This window comes from Nanorana parkeri, unplaced genomic scaffold, assembly GCF_000935625.1.
Source record: "Nanorana parkeri isolate BGI_ZX_2015 unplaced genomic scaffold, ASM93562v1 scaffold932, whole genome shotgun sequence".
In the NCBI taxonomy this organism is placed as follows: Eukaryota; Metazoa; Chordata; class Amphibia; order Anura; family Dicroglossidae; genus Nanorana; species Nanorana parkeri.
Window position 1 is genome coordinate 626,030 of NW_017307200.1, and position 21,531 is coordinate 647,560.

Sequence of the window (21,531 nt, forward strand, 5' to 3'; positions counted from 1 at the left end):
GCAGCTTAGTGAATAACCCCCTAAATCAGCACACACTGTTTACTTGGTAATGTAAACATTTTCTGCTCATTTAGTAAATTAATCAGGGAGCTAGATAAATAGATAGATGCAATGTACCTTCCACTTCTTCAGGAGCACACTGCTCTGATCAAAGAAATATACTTATTAAATGGGGTACTTATTAAATACTTATTATAAGTATTAAATGGGGTAAAGCTATTCTTTACCCCATTTAACTGTGTATAACCAATCATGCGCAGTGAAATTTTAAACAGGTTTTTTGCTTGCACATGGTTGGATGATTAATCTGTTGCCGTCCGCCCGTTGTGAAAAAACAGACGGATGGCACAGTCACATTGGCGGCTTCTTTTTTCTGCTCAGGTAGGGGGCGCGCGCATGGGCAGAAAAAAATGGCACTTCATATGTAATAGCAATAACAATAAGTGTAAAAAAAAAGTAAAAAAAAAAGTCACATATAAAAAAAGGAGAAAAAAAACCCCAAACATTTTTAAGTCCCCCACCACCATGTTTACGCACATATAAACGTAAATATGCGTTCGATGCGCCAGCGCGGGAAATCGACAATTGCGCTACACATGTTACATATCGTCGTGAACGTCAGAGGGAGAGCTATAATTTTAAGGCCATCAATCACTGATAACACTAAACTGATAAGCGGTAAAAGCTTTTAAAGCGTCGCCAATGACCAATTTTGGGTATTGTATTTTTTTTAGGTTGCGCGCGCAATTTTAAGGCTTAACATGTTTGGTGTCTATTTACCCGACGTGACCACGTCTTTTATATTTTACCAAAAAATTGGGTAATAATAAATGTTTTTGTTTTAAAAATTTCGATACTTTTTCCTTAATATATTAAAACATAAAACCCCCAGTGGCGATTAAATACCACCAAAAGAAAGCTCTATCTGTCCCGAAAAAATGGTATAAAATTCATTTCAGTACAGCATTGCATGACAGAATAAATGTCAGTCAAAGTACTGCAGCGCTGAATACTGAAAAATGACCTGGATGGGAAGGGGGTTTAACACCCCGGACTTCAAGTGGTTAAATAAACACAACTTTACCTTATTGATTAAGTTCAATGAATATAAAAAAACCACTAACAGGGAAATTGGCTCCTGCCTAAAATTAGTCTTATGTAGATGTAAAAGGGATATTAGATTGTATGGCATGGGGCAATTAATGATTTGATTAGGCAGGAGTGTGCAGTAAAATGCTGTTTATCATATTCATTCTACATGAATAGAAAGTTAATTATATAATTATTATATAATAACAGGCTTCTTGACGTGCTTTGCAACATGTTTACAAAACAAAGCACACAGTTCCAGCCATTTAAAAAATACTACTTTTAACATACAGAGTTAAACTCCAGTTTAGATGACAACTTTACACTTTGTTAGGTTTAAGTGATCTTTTTTTTTTGCAGATCTACTCAGTTAATATGATTACAATTTTTGCTACAAAAGCTGTTTCATAATGCAGGGCTATTTAAAAGAACATGTCCTTTCTGTCGTAGTGTTTAGCTAATTACAATTATTATTTTCTAAAACTGCAGAAAAATCAGAATTTACTTAATTACAACCATGTGTAGAGGAATTACCATGTATCTCATGTGCTTCTTCAAGTGGTTGGCTTGCCACTGAGACGCCGCAGAATACGGCAAGCTACAGCTCGCGGTATACTGAGATGCCGCAGCTGAAGCGGATCCCGACAATTATGTCTGGGTCCGCCCAGCTGCGTGAGTAACAGTTGGCTCTGCATATCTAGAGGCAGAGCCAGCTGTACCCGCCCCGTCCGTTCCGCCAGTCAGCGCTGGAGGATCGGAGCGGGGAGGGGGGAATCCAGCCACTCCCCTGTCACGGCAGAGAGCTGTGACAGGATCGAGAAGTGAGCGAACGCCGGTATGTGTTCGCTCACTTCGCGATCTACTGAGCCGACCTGTGACAGTCTCATTGTCACAGGTCGGCTAGAACTATGAGGTGAGTGAAAAGCACTCACCTCATAGTTCTCCTTTAAGAGAAATAGTTTAAACAGTCCAAGCTGTGTTGGATGCAGAAGAGACTCCAATGTGTATTCTTGGCAGTCATTTACCCAATGGCTAAACTACTCAAGAGAAGCAATAGAAAACTAAAGTCAGCTTTTGCCCAAAAGCTAGTTCTTCCCACCATGCCAAAGTACCTCAATAGCAGAACATATTTGTATGCGTCATTTTAGGGAACTTGACAGATGTCCCCAACTCCCAAGCGTACCCTTGCAGTTGACACAAAGGGCACTGTCTTTTTCTTTGTATAACTCTAGTGCTTTAGTTATGTAGATAATAACATACTAAGAGGTTATGCAAATTAGTACCAAGATGGAGCGTCTGCCTTCACTGCCGTCACATGATCATCTCTCCAGGGTTGTAAAAAGGCACATTGCACCCCTGACATACAGGGGTATTTGAAAGTACCTGATCAAAGATAAAATTACTAGTGCTGTAAACCTAAGGACATTATCATTATCATTATCCTCCACCAAAGAGGCCTCCCTTCGAATTGCCTCACATTTTCACGATTTCTTTTGTACATACAGTATATGCTCAAATTGAATGTTATCTTTGACCCTTATTCCATTTATATTCAATGACATGTGAATGCGGAGACTACCAAGTACCAGTAGAATATATTTAAAAACGATTTTTGTTTGTTTATTTTATATACTGGTATATTTGCTGGATATGTTTGGAGAATGACCACCGGTGCAGACACTGCTGGCCTGAATGGTAATCTGGGACCTGAAACCACCAATAAATATTGTTTTTACTCTAGCGTAGTACTATTATAGCTATATTTTATATTATGCTGATTTCCTGCTATACTGCTGGAAAAGCATGTTTAAAGTCATAAGAGTATTCTTAACAAGGATGTGTTAAGCTCATGATGCCCATGGGATTCATCCGCTCTTATTTCTCACAATCATTGAAGACTACTTGGAAACTCATGTATCTGGCATTCCTACAATAACACCTACAAGGTTACAATACTTGGCCTCAAACCCTTAAACCAGCCCATAGTATATCCAGCAGGATTATATTTATCATTCCTACAGCCAAAAAGTGTGATTATTTTCTTTTTCACAGTATATTTGACTTGTTGAACAAATGTAATTATATAATTAAAAAAGTATAATTGTGAACTAAGTTAAGTTATTTTGTAGGCAAACTCAGGAAAAACAGTACCTTAACTAACTACATTACTTAACATGTATTTAGAAAGCCTCCTAGACCAGTCAGAAAGCCAGTGAAGTAGGCAAAACCTGAAATGAGGTGTATGTAAACCATAACAATGAATTTTTGTTTGCTCCATTTTGGTCTTTTAAATATACCATTGAAAGCATTTTGAAACCTGTGCTGTAATGTGTCTACGAGTGTTAATTTATTCTGTCTGCCGTTAGGTGATCCCTGAAGACACCACCTCTTGTATCACTTGCCCCTCCCTTTTATATTGTAAGCGCTCACGGGCAGGGCCCTCCTTACAATCTAGTCTTGATTTGTAACTGTAATGTCTTCGTTATATTATAAAGCCTATATAAAAATATAATATAATATTATTATTAAGAATAATAATAAGAAGAAAAACTTAATAACCAACCATCTGAGTTCTTATCTTGGACTATAGAACACCGCTCCGCTATGTTATTTAGATGAGCAGGAGACTTGTTACAGTTTAGCAAAAGAAAACTGGGCAGGTCTGACAGCATTCCTTGTGACTTCAGGCTACTAAAGGTTTGTGTTGTCACCTGTAACCGAAAATTAGGAGATGAGGGCATTTCTGGCAGGAAAAAAAGGTAGCTTTTACTGCCAGTCTTTATAGGGTACAAAAATGCCAAGTAGCAATTTTCTATAAAGAATAAATCATGATCTTTATAGAAATAACACATAGAAATGTGCATATATTCCATATATGTACTGCATATTTTTTATTATGCACTGACATACACATTAAATAAACAATTTACTTTGAAATAATACACATAATTGCATAATATATGATAGGTTATGCTGTATTAAATCTTGCAATGGGTTTTAATTTAGCGTAACACATCCTAAATCGGGAATAAGGAAACTTGTCAAAAGAGAAATATATATGTCTGTCTATGTGTGTTGAAGTGTAAGTGCAAGAGGACCTAATAAAATTATTTCATTTTATTGATATGTCATATAACATTCTAATGCTTGGGCTGTATTCGAGATAACAACAGAATGAATATTAGTGTAAATGTAAATATGTAAATATAAAGAGTATATAATCATCCTGTTGTTATTGTGAGTATAGCCCCCAGAAAGGAGTTGCATCTTTTTCCAAAATGCATTGGCTTGTTTTATGATGTATTAACAATAAAACATTTTAATAAAACCTCTTTCCTCCTAATATAATTTACTTTGGCATTTCCATATCATGGCACACAGAACTGAGACACAAACATATTTAAAAAAAAATTACAAGATCTGGAAGAAAATGAAACCACAAATCCACAGCAACTACTATCTTCCTCAATCCAGCACCACCACATCCACTAGAAGTATGACAAGCGAACATGGAGGCTGCCAATGCTGAAGTCTCCCTCTGAAACTGCCTTTTGTTATCTGCCTGGCTGTAATGCTGACCCTCTTGTTTTAATCAATTAATTTGAGTTACTGGGGTTAATTTATAAAAGGCAAATAAATTGTTCACTTTGCAAGGCAGTTATCATTTTGTTTTCATTTTGAAAGGGAAAATGCCCTTGCAAATTGATAATTCTCTTATAAAGTGAACAGTCTATTTGGCTTTAGTAAATCAACCCGCACGACTGGAGTTTACATGAGGTCAGACAAGTAATGCTAACTCATGTAACCTTACTGATCTGTATACTTGGTCCAAGCCTGTGACTCAGATGTATGAAATCCAATGGGGTTGATTTACTAACCTTATAAACACGCCACGAACATGTATACATCTCTGTAGTGTGTTCCCTCCCAGCATGATCTATTGGTGGAATCTAGACACCTTTGTAGTGTGTACACACCCAGCAGGTGTGTTGTGCAAAGCCCTGCATGAATTGCAAAGTGATGTTGTATAAATTAGCTCTACATTGTGTTGCTTGCGTTGATGAATGTAGGAATGTAAATGCATGAGCTAACCATTTTTGTCTAAACTGTGAAGCAGCATTATATATGCATCATGTGCATGATTTTTCCATATATGGCATTAGTGGAAATATGCTTTTAGAGACTTTTTGGTTGATAAATACGTTTTGCTGTGTAAAAATCACACGCACCTAGTGGTAGGTAGGTAGGTTAGTAAATTACCCCCAATGTGTCAGTACACAGCAGTAACAGCCAGTGAGGTAACATTTTCAGAAGTAAACCAGCAATGTCAGCCCCCATCTTTCATACATGACAGGGTAAATCAGAAGGCATTGAGGTATCAAACCATTTTTTTCCTTTTCATGACTGGAGATGACTGGAGATAAGATTTGATTAGATGTCCAGGTCAAATTTAGCAGTGCCAGCATGAATTGGTTCATGTAAAAATAACTCTATAACTAGTTTGCATACTGAATATTTTTTATATATATTAAGGGATATAAAAGGCTTATTGTATACTGTTTACTGTTTAGAAAATAACCCTGCTATTTTTTTAATTAATGTACTGTATTATAATTTTTAATACTGTCATTTTATGTGACAATTACAGTATTAAACAGTAGATCAATGCTTTCTTCAGGCTGAAATAGCATCTGCTGTGACATATGCCACAGGAAAGCTCCGGTCTCATGATCTCATATCTGACATAGTGGTCACAAAATTTGGAATCACTCTGATTAGTTCCTACTTGTCTTTGGGGAGAAGAACAGCACTCCAGACACCGACCAAAGGGGAATGTCACACATTTGGGGAGAATGTCACATTTGGGGAGAACACGCTGACTAGGATGTCTCCTCTTGCAACACCAGTCCAAGTACTCCTGCATATTGTGATATGAGGCACAAGGGCAGTGAATTGGCACAAGTGCATACTGGAAACTTTAAGTAGCAGAAGCGCAGTATGGATCAGGCAAAGTTGTGAATACGTGAGAAGTGAAATACAAGTCTAAAGATGAGGAGCAGAATGAGTATCCTCCAGTTGCACTTGTGGGCCTAGGGCAGCTGTCCTTTTAACCCTTGGTAATGCATCCCTGCTTGCTAACTACAGTTCATAGTTAGTCATATGTATGGCACTAAAAACAAATTGTTACAAATTATTAGAAAAAAAGGACTTTAAATGTGTGATGAGACATTACAACACCAATCAGAATGACCAATGACAACCTGCCTAATATTGAGTGGGTCCCTCTTTTGTTGCCAAAACAGCTGTGACGCAGTACGGCAGGGACTTCACTAGACCTCTGAAGGTATGCTGTGGTATCTGCCACCAAGCCATCAGTAGCAGATCCTTTAAGTCCTTTTTGTTGTGAGGTGGGGCCTCCATGGATCATCCAGCACATCCCACAGATGCTCTATTGGATTGAGATCTGGAGAACTGCGGGCTAAGTCAGCACCTCAAACTCATTGCTGTGTTCCACAAACTATTCTTGAACCATTTTTTGCAGTGTGGCAGGGTACATTATCCTGCTAAAAGAGGCGATTGCCATCCGAATACTGTTTCCATGAAGGTGTGTACTTGGTCAGCATAAATGTTTAAGTAGGTGGTACGTGTCAAAGTTACATCCACATAAATGGCAGGACCCAAGGTTTCCCAGCAGAACATTGCCCAAAACATCACAATGCTTCCACTGACTTGCATTATTTGCATAGTGCATCATGGTGCCATCTCTTCCGCAGGTAAACAAAGCACACACATCTTGCCATCCATATGATGTAAAAGAAAACGTGATTCAGTAGACTAGAACCATCTTTTATTGCTTTGTGGTCCAGTTCTGAAGCTCACATGCCCATTGTAGGTGCTTTAGGCAGTGGACAAGGGTCAGCATGGGCACCCTGTCTGGTCTGCAGCTGCGCAGCCCCGTATGCAACAAACAGCAATGCACTGTGATTTCAGACACCTTTCTATCAGAACCAGCAATTTGAGCGAAAGTAGATCTTATATTGGATCAGACTACATGGGCTAGTTTCGCTCACCATGTGCATCAATAAACCTTGGCTGTCCATGACCCTGCTGGTTCACCGGTTTTCCTTTCTTGGTCACTTTTGGTAGGTCCTGACCTCTGTAGACTGGAAACATCCTACAAGAGCAGTTTTGGAGTTGCTCTGGATCAGTTGTCTAGTCATTGTCACAGATCAGCTGCAGAGCTAATCCGTGCTTCACTACTTTGCATTTGTTTTTTATCTTTTGCTGTACGTCTGCTGGCACCTGTGGTTCCACAAGCTTGTGCTCTGCTCTTGCTGCACTGACTCACAGCCATAGGTGTCGCCCACTTCACCTGATGGTTAATATACTTCCTACCTTCCTGCTACTTCCTGTCCAGCCTCCCATGTGCCTGCCTATTTAAATCCCTCTCAGGCCAGTTACTAGTTACTTGAGCAACACTTATTCCTAAGCCCCTTCTGAGCAATTATTCATAACCTGACTTTCCGTGGACTGATTTCTTGTGTACCGACTTGGCTAATTCTCCTGATTACATTTGTCTGCTGCCTGCCCTGACCTTGGCTCGTTATCCGAATCTCCTTTTGCTCCATCCATGCATGCCTGCACTGTGTCCTGTGTCTTCGGGTACTCGCCACATGAGCAAGGTGAATCTGGGGGTCATGACCTGGGGTCAGAACGCAGCTAAGTCCGAACTTCCGTGAGGGGGTTCCTGGCAGAACACCGGCTGGCCCTTAGATCCCATGCCCTGGGGTCTCGTGTCACCTGCTCGCCTGTGGGCTTACATCCCTAGTACGGTGACAACCATCACAATTTGACCCTTGTCAAAGTTGCTTACATCCTTACACTTGCCCATTTTTCCTGTTTCCAACACATCAACTTCAGAGACAAAATGTTCACTTGCTGCCTAATATATCCCTCCCACTTTCAGGTGCCATTTTAATTAGATCAATTTTTGATGGTTATGTAATCAATGTTATTCGCGTCACCTCTCAGTGTTCATAATGTTATGTATAGCTAAATATACAAAATTTTGTATAATATTGTATAGCTAAATATGCAAAATTGTATCAATATGTTGGATAAAAACTAGATCACTTTACATATAAAACCAAATTGGTATTCACAACATATGACAGCTAATTATTGATCTTTGTAATATCTCATATACAATGTTGAAAAGTCCTTCACTATTTGTCAGATCAATGTATAAAGAAATTATGCAAAACTTAACTGGTTATCCATACAGGTTGATGATTGGCTTTTAAAGTGTTGGCCCACCTTCTTTCAGTTTGAAGCATTTTTCAGTGAAGGTCGGTCACCCCCCAGCGGTGGAGCGGTTAGGCAATTGACAAAATGTCTATATGTCTTCAATAATTACCAGTTAAAAGGCTTAGGTTTTGTTGCTTATCTTTTGAGTAATCTTGCTGTCCTGGGCTCTAAATGATACTCTTTAAGATAAATAATCAGACCATTCTATAAAGCCAATGATACCTACAATGTTAAACCCAATCCTGAGGAAGCAGAACCAGCCATGAAATGCATTCAATTGATATGTATCTTTGGTCATATGTTGTAAATACTAATTTATTTATTTTTTTATGTATATGTGATCTAGTTTTATTCAAAGTATTATAAAAATGTATGCATTTTTACATATATCCGTGTGTACAATCTCTCCTGCCACATATAAAGTTTTGTTTTTTCTAATAATTTGTCCCATTTCCTACTATGGGATGGTGAAACAGATGAAAATGTTTTGATCAAATGATTTGAAAATGTTTAATCCTGATACTGTTTGATCAGATTTAAAATGAATTGGATAAAATTAAATAAAACAATGTCCTAAGGATTACCCAACCAAATGCCTTCACGAAGCCTGTACTGGTAGTGTAATTAATAGCTTATGTCCCTCGCAGGGTTATTTATATTAAACAAACAAACTAGATTTGTATTATCACTGGCATATCAGAGCTTATCAGTTCAATTTGTCTGTCCGATCCTCAGATGCAGGTGTAAACATAAATTGCCATCATATTAATAAAGTACTATAAATTACAATACAGTATCTTTAGTGATAGATAGATAGATAGATAGATAGATAGATAGATAGATAGATAGACATATAGACATCAGATGTGAACATCGATTGGCTGGTTCTCCATTCCTCCAATAAAACAACAATGAATATCAGCAACAGACCATCCAACCAAATTCATTAAGTCATAGTAACCTCCTATAGTCCCTCAATTTTTATTCTCTACTGTTTTGATTAAGATACTTTGATGTAAAGGGGATATAAAGACTAAAGATATTTAACTCATTGAAATACGAAATATTGCATATGCATATTTTGTATTCTATATTCAGCCAGCACGTAGCTCTCTTGGCATCTTTTCACATGTTTTGTAGGGTCTCCATAGCTACTTAAAATGTGGTTCTCAAATTAGTTCAATAGTTCATGTATGGAAGCCTCTGAATTTTTAAAAAGTTGAGTTTTAAAAACACAGAAGTCGCAATTATATGTATTACTTTGTTAATGTAATGACAAAGGCTGATGACTCAAATGTAAACATTTTGGTCCATAAAGCATTTGCAGCTGGTGGTTAAGTGGCTAAACCCTCCTGCTGTTCCGGCCTCTGGGGCCTCAGGACCAACTGTTAAAATCAAATGGTCAATTTTTTTCAGTACATTGTATAATGGTGATTTTGAAAATGATATTAAAAGTAGTATGAAAAAAAAGGGTATGGCTTGGGATATTTCCTGTATATAAGTGGGTCTTAATACATTTTTTGTGGCTTTAGGCTCCTGAGATGTAAATCCCACCCTGATGCCAGCTATTGTTTGAGTAGCTTAAATCTGAAAAATCAGCCTATACATGGGCACTTTTGCATTTACAGTTTACACTTCAGCTGTGAAACTTTTAGGACTTACCCTTTTCATTTTCAGTCTATTCTTTCTTTCACAGGTTTCAATTCTTGATTATTTATTTATTTTATTTATTACAGGTATTTATTTAGCGCCGACAATTTAAGCAGCGCTTGTACGTAGCGTACATTCACATCAGATCAGATTATGCCCTGGATGTAAGTCTGTTTCACAAAATTAGCTGTAGGACTCAAGTTAGCACTGTGAGACTTCTGATTTAGAATCCCAGATTGAGCTCCGTAGGTAATTTGGGTTTCATATATTAATTATATTTCAGTCATTCAGTAATGACTCATCTCCTCAGGGAAGCCTATTCCACCTCAAACTAACCACTCAACCATCACGTTCGCAAACAATTAATCCCCACACAGCTACCTCCTCATGTATCACTTGCCCCTCCTTACGATTGTAAGCCCTCACGGGCAGGGCCCTCCTTACTATCTTGTCTTGAATTGTATTGTGATTGTAATGTCTTCCTTATATTGTAAAGTGCTGCGCAAACTTTTGGCGCTATATAAATCCTGTATAATAATAATTCTACTGGGATTATTTCATTTTGGGCTTTCATATCAAAGGAAAACAGATGTGATTTAGTTAGATGTCTCCAAATGGACATAGCCTGAGGTCATGTTGTAGTCCAAAGACAAATGTATTTAAATACTTTCAGGTAACAAATATATTTTTGGGCTAGAAGTGAAGTCAGTGAACTTGCCTGAATGTTATCAAGAGGTGGGACTATTTTTAAGTAGAACTCCTATTTTACGTTGCATTACAATTAAATCATGCATTATAAAAAACATAAATTCAATATCAAGTATAATTTTTGTACTTAATATTTACAAATACTGCACTATAAACAATATAAAATTCCAATCAGCACCTTAAAGATAAAAGTTGATACAAACATGAATTTATAAAAGCATTCGACTGCTTGCTGTGCTTACTTTTTGCATGCTCAAATAGTTGTAGCTAAATTAGATCTTCATTGCAACATTTATCTTTGTAATATGCAATTCATGTAGGCTGTAAGCAGCTGGCCTGAAATGGGAGAAGAGGAATTTGCACAGGAAACACAGATAAAGGGAAAATGATTTAAAATTTAAGGTAGAGAAATTGTCCACAATCTATACATATGGTTTAAAATATATATACATATGGTTTAAAATTTCTGGAAAACTACACACTGACACTTGTGACCCCATTGAGCACCTTTAGACAATAACACAGATGGCATAAGCAGGTTACTGTGATGGCGGCTTATGTGCACTTACAGCTGTAATAAAAAGGGAGCTGAATATGCAACGTAGGTTATAAGTACCAGCGGATGAAAATTATGTGGTGATCAGAGTAGAACGTTTGTTAAAAGAAATATAACTTCCTAACCCTATCCTAACGCTATAATGCAGAAAAAATAAAGTGTGCAGAATGAGCGGCTGTAGTAACATTTTTGTGGTCGGGTCATAATAAATTCTGCTGTTGCAAAATTTTCAGGTTTCACTTGCATGGAATTCAAGTTTTGTCTTCCACTTTGAAAAATCCATCAATTGTTCTTTTCAGACATAATTGTACAACAAGTCTCTTTTGTCTAAATTCATATAGCATACAGATGCAGGAAACAATGGAGTAGCCACACAGGTGGTGTGGGTAGTATTATTTATGTTACCATGGGTCACAGGGATTTAATTAGAAGGGTGATAAATGTTTAAAACCACAAATAATTAAAGATGAAGCTCTGGTTTCTGGGGTGTCACTAAATATTACGAACCGCTGCTAAGTGGATGGACCAGGATGTGCAACTTTATAGATTCTACCACAGAAAGAAGTATTAAACTCTCATTTTTTTCAAAAATGAATCCAGATCAAACACATATACATTGCCCAGCAAAGTATTTCCTTAAATACAAAAAACATTTACAGTTATCATGTTTCGTAATAGCTGGCTCCAACTTTTAGATCTGCCTCCCTGAACTTCCTGTCCAGTACAAATTCACAACGGATAGAAGTCTCCAGCAACTGTCCAACTACTAGCTTGGAAAAGGGAGGAGGGAGGGAGGTGAAAGGAGGAATGGGATGCAGGGGAGTGGTTTACCTTGCTGTGCCTGTGTGATTGTGTACACACACACAGTTTACCAGCACATGCAAGGGTGGTTCCCTAGAACCCTGCAAGGGAAAGGAGCCATCCTGAAACAGGAAATCAAGGCCAGTGCTCAGGGGACCAGCTGATTCTGAAGGTAGCTAAAACTTAAAACATCAAAAAGAAGCATCCATTGTAAGTGTTTGAATCAGCATTTGAAATAGCTTAAAGGAGAACTATGAGATGAGTGATTTCCACTCACCTCATAGTTCTAGCCGACCTGTGACAATGAGACTGTCACAGGTCGGCTCAGTAGATCGGGAGGTGAGCGAACACATACCGGGTTCGCTCACCTCTCGATCCTGTCACGGCTCTCTGCGTCCATGTCGGGATCCGCTCCGGCTGCGGCGTCTCAGTATACCACGAGCTGTGTAGGGTAACGGGAGGACGCTAGTTTGTGTCCTCCCGTTACCCTAAGGAGAACTGTGGGGAAAAACACTGACCCCATAGTTCTCCTTTAAACACATTTTGACTTTAATACCGCTTACTTGTCCTTGCACTGATTAAGAGGAGCGATTAGGCAGCGATGTTTTCTGTTAGTTATTAAATGTAATATTGAGTGTCAAAAGCAGGAACGTGAATCACTTACTCTCATTCATAATACATACATATTATTTGAGAGTCAATTACTGTCATTGACCAAGGTGGGTGTGTGCTTTAATTTTTTGTAACAGGTTTAGTTGTGTGTTGGTGTGTGTTGAGCTACTAAAGAAAATTTTACCAGTTCAATGTGTGGGGACAATGGAGGCAACATTGTGAATTAATAAAAAAAATATTATAAGACCAAATAATACTGCACTCAGCTGGTCTTTTAACCACCATTATTCTTTTCTTGAAACATTCTGTTGTAAACTAATAATGGATCCAAAAGAGAACTTCAGTAGTTGGCTTGCCTTTCTTGCCTCATTCCTTTCCTCTTTGCTCCCTCATCCTATCCCAGCAGTGTACCGTTACTGAAAATATGTTTCTTCCCATTCCAAATGAGCTCACCGTAAGCTGCAAAGAAGAACCAGACAGCAGTGCTCCCTCACATCATAGCTCTCTAGCACTCCCTAGATAGCAAAAATGATAACCCAGCCGCTACCTAGGTCAGCAATTAAAGTTGAGGTTTAATCTGTTTATATTTTGCCTTCCCTGATTCTTCTCTCACCCTCATCAACATACTAATGATATTTTTAAATAAATCCTATCTGTTTTGATTACATACCATATTTTAGACTCAGTGATGCCATTGATAGGTCTCTCTGATTCGCTATGCAATGCAAGCAGAATATGTCTAGTTGGGAGCAACAGGCAGGTTGATGTACATAGCTTCTTGAAAACAACACATCACCCTGCCTCAGTACTCCTCAGTCTTAATGCAAGCATTTGGCAAGCCCTCATGAGGAGTTATTCAAATATCAGTATACCCTGATGAAAGCATGTCAGCCTGGAGGAGTGGGTATTCTTAGGTTCACAGTAACCAGTGAAATCAGGGTAAGCAATTTCAGTACAGGAGAGGAGCCTGTTCAATTGTGCAATACTGAAGGTAAGGCTGGAGTTGAGTTGTAAAGGTTACAAGAGCCTCTAACCACAGGTACTGTTAGATGCTAAGAAGAGCATTCAAATGGATCACTTTAATGATGAGTGCCAGGGTGGAGAATGACAGATGTATTCAATGTTGGAAATACAGCAGCACATACTGTACTGATATAATAATGTTCTGAGATGTGGTATGTCTTTTGAACTGTAGATGGCGATGTAGTGCAATGTTACTCTCTATGTGCATGCTTATCTATGATACACGGGAAGTGCCGAGTGAATAACCGACGTGAAGTGAGTCGAACGCTGTTCGGCTATTCACTTCAGGCTTGTACGGCTGATTTCAGCCATACACCGACTGAAATCAGCTGTACATCGGCTCGCTTCGGCAGGGTTCGGGTCGGCTGAACATGCTCAGCGGTGATATCACGGCGGCTCTGCCGAGTTCTCATTGTACTGGTTACTGGGTAACCAGGGGACGCTGAACTGTCATGAGAGCCTCGGGCTATAGTGAATAGCCTGTATAGTCATGTGAGCCTCGGGTGAATAGTGAATAGCCCGTACAGCAGCCCTTCGGATCTATCGAACCGAAGGCCTCCCATAACCGAAGCTAGCCGAAGGATCAGCCGAAGCTACACTGGATCCTTCGGCAGCTTTGTGAATAAGCCGCTATATGTCTTCTTCACAATGCCATATTCATACATGTAACATTTTTCTAAGCAAGTCAAATTTAATTCAGCATTCCTCAAGATCTCAGTGCATCATCTAAGCACAGAAGCAACATTCACATCAAGTACCGCAGCCCTGCATCATATTAATTATGTGAAGAAACCAATCTGTCCCCACAGTATAGAATCAGAATATGCTATAACTTTGCATTCAACTGGTATACTTGTAGGTTTTTACAAGCACCCTAAATTTCAGTCACTTTGGTAGTAAGCAAAGTGCACCAGTATGTTTATAAATCAGCCCCAATGATTCTAACACTGCTTTTGTTAAGCTCATAGTAGAACAGATGTTCTGTTTTGAACTGCAGGATCTTATCATGTTCTCCTTGATGTTATTGCAAAGGAAAACTACTGCCGTAGTACACCATTTGATTACTATGGGGTCTAGAAGCGCAGAAGAACCACAACTGTTTATAATAATATGTCAATGCAGCTATTGCATCTTGCAAAATGTTTTCAATAAGCTAAATGTATACTAGCATATTTATGTCCACTGAATGATAAAAAGGAGTGGATAAACAAAACCTACTAAAAGGTACCCTGTACCTCACCTCTGACACACCATTGTAAAGTGCCTGGGTTCAGCGATTCCCATGCATATAACACTGTCCACTTTAACCGTACAATGTCTCTGGAATTATCACAGCCACTTATCTTATCTGACTCAGCAGTTATCCTCAAAAATATCACTGACCTATAGTCCACCTAAGCACCATCTAATATCTGGGAATGTGCCTATGTCCCTATTCTTAGTATAACACCACATGGCATGGGGAAATGTTTATGCTCCCCATTCTTAGTTCAACACTGAAGTCACTGGAACTTTAGAGTTCCTCCCTTCCAGTTCTAATTCCTGCAAATACCACTGATCCGTTATCCCTTACCAGCAGTGGTAAGAAATCATACTATGCTATACCACATACTGCGCACTGCAGGAACTATTGCTCTTAAAAATAGCATAGTCACACTGAACAGGGGACAGTGACAGTTCCACAACAAGATCTATAAAGCAGTTGCCTGCAAGAGAATTCTCTGGCAGGTCATCGCCTGCATTTGCTCTGCTCCAATGCTGCAATTAGACTCTATAGCATTCAACACTTCCTGGAGTGTTGAGTGCCTGTGTACCCCTCCACATGCTGTGTTTTCTTTTTGCACTGACCCCTGATGTCACTAGAGAGCAGTGATGTGGGGCTTGGAAGAAGGATCCACAAGGTGCAGCAGGGGAGACAGGAAACCAGCACTCCTGAAAGTGTGGATTGTTGAATGGTCTAAAAGAGGCTTCAGGTCTAGAATAGAGCTAAGGTAGAAGACATGGCCCTCAGGAAAGATGAGTATAACACCCCTTCTTTTGCAGGGAAGTTTTTGTTAGCTTTTGTTGAGTTCAGCAACCCTATTGGGCTACTAGAATAACAGTATTGTGCTCCAGTGCTAATTATTGCTTTAGAATAAGAGAATGCCTTGAAGAGGGAGATTGGAGAACAAAAGGGCCCCAGAATGATATAATTGTGTGGCTTTAAGTGACATTAAAGTGAAAAAAAATGTCTGTGTTAATTAAAGCACTTACCTTAAATGATATTTCTTAATCCGATCTTCTTCTTTCCTGTCGTTTTCATCTGTCCCTCCAGCGCTGCTGCGGGTCTCCGATCCAGCTCTGAGTCCTCTGTCCTTGCTGGCCACGGTGTCTGCATGTGGATGCACGCATTCCATATGCTTACCTTGTGTCTCTCCTTGTCTCCCGGCCCAAAATGTGCATGCGCCCCCGCCCCAAGATACTTTGCGGCCGCCCGAGAATTTTCCCACTTTAGGACGGGAGCGTGTGGGGAAGACACAGGTAAGTATTAACCTCTTTTAAAGCGTTTTGTTTTTTTTTACACTTTTTGCATATATCTGCTGCTTGCTAGCAGTAGATATATGCAAAAAAAAAACGGAGGGTTTAATAACCCTTTAAGTATATACATTGTGGCAGTGCATGACAATGCCACTGTGTAGGATGGCGACTTTGGCACCCAGGACTCTCAGCCAAAGGGGCTGAGAGGGTCCAGAATGTGAACCATGTTATAAGGAAGAGCCTGGCTTTTCAGGTTCTTCAAGGTTTTCCTAATTGTAGCTGGGATCTGGAGCTCTGGAGATCTCTTAGAGCTCTAGGTGGGATGAGATCTCCAGTGCTGGAGCTAGGTGTTGCAAATGTCAAGTATAGCTGGATCAGGGGGCTGAAAGCAGCCTTATTAGGAGTCTGGATCAGAGTTCAGAGAGTTGTGTTGGAGTTCAGTGTGTGTTCAGGAAGCACACAGACACAGGCAGACTCAGGTGCGTGCTGGACGCACAAGGAGCAGCCGGGGGAGGCTGGGAGAGGTCAGGAAGGTTGGTGACACAAGGGACCTGTTAGACATCACTGAGAGAGTCCGTGATCCACTGCTGGGAGAGCAGTGTGAGTATCACACAGAGGTTTAGAGGTGAGGAAAGCTACTAAGGACTGTATACGCTGAAGAAGGCTGATTATCATGAGAAGTGCATAAATGTTGGCCTTTATGTGAACAAGAGACTGTCTTTTATGTTGCTGTTGAAAGCTGTTGTGTGTAAAAAGGGGAAGGCTACCCTGTGGATGAACATAGACTTTTTTTGTGTTTGCCCTTAATAAACTGCATTTTACTTGAATTTCCTGGACTACAGTCCAGTGTCCTTGTTACAACATCTATATACATATACAAATGTGTCTGTTTGCAAAAATTGGTGAATGTAGTTGAAAAAGGCATTATAACAATAACAAATGTATCCTTTTCATCCAGGAACTATGGAAAAAGATCAACAGCCTGATATGTGCTATTAGTTCACCATGACTAATGTAGACAGATATTTATGAAGACTAGCAGTGAGCTAATCAGGTTTGTATAATACAGGTTGTGGAATGCCAGACTGTTCAGTCCAAGCAATTGAATGGGATAGAATTAGATACAGTGGCAAATTAATACACACAATAACACATCTTTGATAAAATACCTACATTAAAATTGCAAATGTGTGCAAAATAAATACTGTTTGCAAAGTACTAATATGTCTAAGGTAGATCTGGCATAATTCAATTAAATTCTAATACCATTCAGAAGGCTATGTAAAGGGAAGGACCCCCTACTTATTGAAGTTCCATTTAGCTATGACTGCAATCAGATGTTGTCTCATACAACAATACAGAACATACATTTTCTTTTGATAAAGAAGAACGATTAAACCAAGGCATGGAGAATGACTACGGCTCTTTTATCAGATTATATAAAAAGAATGCAAAAAAAGTGCAAGAGGATTTTAATATTTATTATGTGAGAAAGAAAAATAAAGCACAAATCTGTTGAAATCTTTTCTCCCACATGGAGAACAGATGTTCAAGTTTGGAAATGGTAGAAAAGTGAGAAGAGTGCCTTGCCTACAGCTTGTATTCATTATGTGTTAATGTTCCTTGCTGGTTTTTATCTTCCCCCTGTGATTGAGATTGGTACCTTGTACAGAGCAGAGATATATGTTTAGGAAATGAATATGAAATAAATCAGCAGTTGTGTTTAGGTGACCTCTGCAGGACATATGTGTGCTCCTTTAAATATTGTAAATGTTTTGACTATCTGTTATATTACTAAAAAAAATGACCTATCTGCAGTGTACACAATGTTTACATTAGTCGCATGTTGCCCCATTAAAAAGATATAGTTAAAACTGAATTTTGTAGCCCAATAAATAGGAAGGAATACAGCTTTCAAAAGCTGTATGAATTATACAGCAAGACGGAAATTGTTAGCCCTATGCTACAAAGGCAATTTTGCACATGTTTTACTACTATGCACCCAAATTTTAGCACCATTCTCCCTAAATGACTGCTCCAGCTGTGACACAATTATTTACAGAAAACCTGACATGGAAGAATTGTGTATGCTATCAATGACTAGGAAGAAGAATGCAACCAATTTCAAATCAAAACTCCTGATCTGTTTATATGTTTTAGGTAAGTGAGCCAGAAAGTTAAAAAAAAAACATTAGATCAGCATGGCAGCCAGGCAAGTAGCTTTTTCACTGGCAAGTTAAGTGATAGTTGCCTATATTTCCATTTAAGGGGAAATTATTTTGTGTCTACTTTATTGCATGTTTTTTAAGTTTATACATTTTTAAGCTGATTTTATATCTGTATATTTTACTGTATGCATGCAATCTCTGTTTTGCGCATAAACCTTTAGTACATGACAAAGAGAACTGTGGGTTATGTAGACAGAGCAGTAGTAGCAGTTTGCCTTGCAGTTTCCTTTGTCTTACTGAAACTTCTGACTGAGTCATATAATAAGGGATGAGCCACTGGGATAAGTCATTAAGTGTGTAAATTAAAGCTTCAGCTACTGATCTAAGTAAACAAAAGGCTGTTTACAACAGTTTGCTAGGCAATCTCTGGAGGACAGTTTAATGGGCTACAAACTATAAATATGTCATATTTAATATGTATCTGCCTAAAATGTATATATAGAGAAGGGAGGGAACTAGGAAGGAAAGAATTAAGAATGGAAGGAAGGAGGGAAGGTGACCACTTTATATTCTCTTTAAAATTCATCACAGAAAATGTATTCTCCTTAAGATTATGAGTAAGCATTACTTTTAGATTATTATATTTTATGTTCAACCCACCTTTGTTGCAAACATAAAGGAAAGTGACTTGCTGCATGCATATCTTCTAAACAAAAGATACGATTCTAGGTAATATACTTTTAAATATACTAAACATTATACATGTGCACCAGCAAAAAATTTGTTTAGTTTAGTTTAGTTTTGAAAAAAAAAATCGTTTAGTTTAGTTTCGTTTTTCGGGTCCGAAATTAAATTAGTTTCGGACGAAATTCGTTAACGGTAGTTCTGCCGAAATTCGTTTATGAAAAAGAAAAAAACTTTACTCTCCCATGGCTGGACTTGAACCAGTGAACTTCACAATGGCAATCAATTGCAAGCCTGTACCTCTAACCACTACACTATACCCTCTGTACTTTAAGCATAGAAGCATTTGATATATATGACTGCAATATGTAGCAGTTGACAGCTGAGGATGTCAAATGGGTGGAGTGAGCCGTGACGTCATGGCTCGCTCCGCCCGTCTGTTGACTTTCAAACTGAATGTCATTTTTGTTAGTTTTCGTCAGATTCGGGTGGTCGTCTGCGGCGGGACTTTTTTTATTTCAGGGGGTCGGCGGGGGTCCTGCATCCTGATCCTGACTCTGGATTACATCGATGGAGCCATTTTTTAAAATGTTTTTTATTAAAGGAATAGTCAAAAATTGACTGTTTGTTTTTTTTTCAATTAAAGGATTTTGTCAAAAGTCTGGACATTTTACTGACTATTTAATTTAACCCTTTAGTGAATGGGTAGGGGCACATGTACCCCTTACTCATTCACATGGGGGGCCATCTGCGATGCAAATAAGCCCCCTTGCCCACAGACCCCCACAACCACCGGGTCAGGGTTGTGGGGAAGAGGCCCTTGTCCCCATCATCATTTTCTAATTATTAGTTTAATAACGAATTTTGGGAAATCGGGAATTTCGGATTCGTTTGCATTCGGCTTAGCTTTAATTCGGATGCATCCGAATCTCCGAATTTCCGAAAATTCGTCCAAAACGAATTTCGGAACAAACCGAATCACACATGTCTACTAAACATTGTAAAGATACATGTGGTTGTCATCTAAGAGATCTTCCATATTGAGTTGTGCTCAGTGTAGACTGTTTAGCAAACCTACGCACTAGCTATAGGGTTTATTGAATCTTAGGAGCAGTAATTGCTGGTGTGGCTGTGTGATCAGTTGCTTTGAAATTGGCTAGCATTTGAACAGCATGCATGCACCTGAATAGCAGCTGTTGTGGCTGCTACTTTCACCATTCAATTCAGGCCTATTACCGCTGGATAAAAAAATTAGTTGTCACATCCAAAACTACCTAAAAAAGTATTTTTTAATTAATCAGATTGGGGTGTTGCTGCTGTATTTCAGCCAAGCTAAATATAAAAGTTATACAAAACCACATACAAGCTAAAGGTACAAGCTAAAGGAAATCCCGCAATCGTACGAGAATCGTGCAGTGTATAGAAGGCGTGCGACCGTTTCTAATGTACGGTCGCACTACTTTTGTATATCGAGCATGTTGGGAAACAAGCTGAGAATCGTACGATTTTCGGCTGGTTTTTAACATGATCGAGAGATCACTGCCGAACAGGTCGGTGTGTGCGCACGCGCACACTGCCCGTTCAGCATTGCAGTTATCGAAAGCACGCCCCTCAGGGGGGCGGGCTTGAGATGATCGCAAGTACAATCTGCCTGTCCAAGATGGGCAGATCGTACGTTTTTTTAAGTACTTTAAAACCCTCGCAAGACAAAAGTCTTGCGAGGGTTGTAGAGTGTATGGGCACCTTTAGAGGCATCTCCCAAGCATGTGATTTAAATATTTTTTTCTTCCTATATTACCCTTAAAGTCACACTACAAAAACTTGATATTTTTTAAAATTTTGTTTTGCATTTTAATGTCCCCAATGGCAGTGCCCAGCACCCAATCCCCTTTGTTAGACCATAGCTTGCTTATTAGCCTAATATAGCATCAAGATTAGAACCCATTAGGTTTGGTATATTGCAAGTAGGATTTGATGAACCCCCTATAAATCAAACCCGGGCAGATCTGCTTATCCCTAATAACTACTTTTGGTGAAAGTTGACTAACCATAGCTGGTGGATTAGCGAACCAAACATACCTTTCTAATTCTATGTTATCCAATCATATGCAGTAAATTAAAAGCATGTTTTTATTTTATGAACTGCCTCTCTTTTCATTTCTTTTCAGATAATTAATTGTTTTGGGTATTGTACTGTTGGCTTTGACTTCTATTATACTATTGGCTGCAATAACCCAGATGTTCCTGATAGTTAATAAATAAAAGTATAAAGTTGTAATTTTTTAACCTAACATTATTAATCACTTCCTATCACATATTTATTTTATTTGGCTTTACCTAAAGTGTACACATGTACAGAATCAAATGTACAGTGTCCACGAACTTGGCACAATATGTTTATCACTATGTAAACAT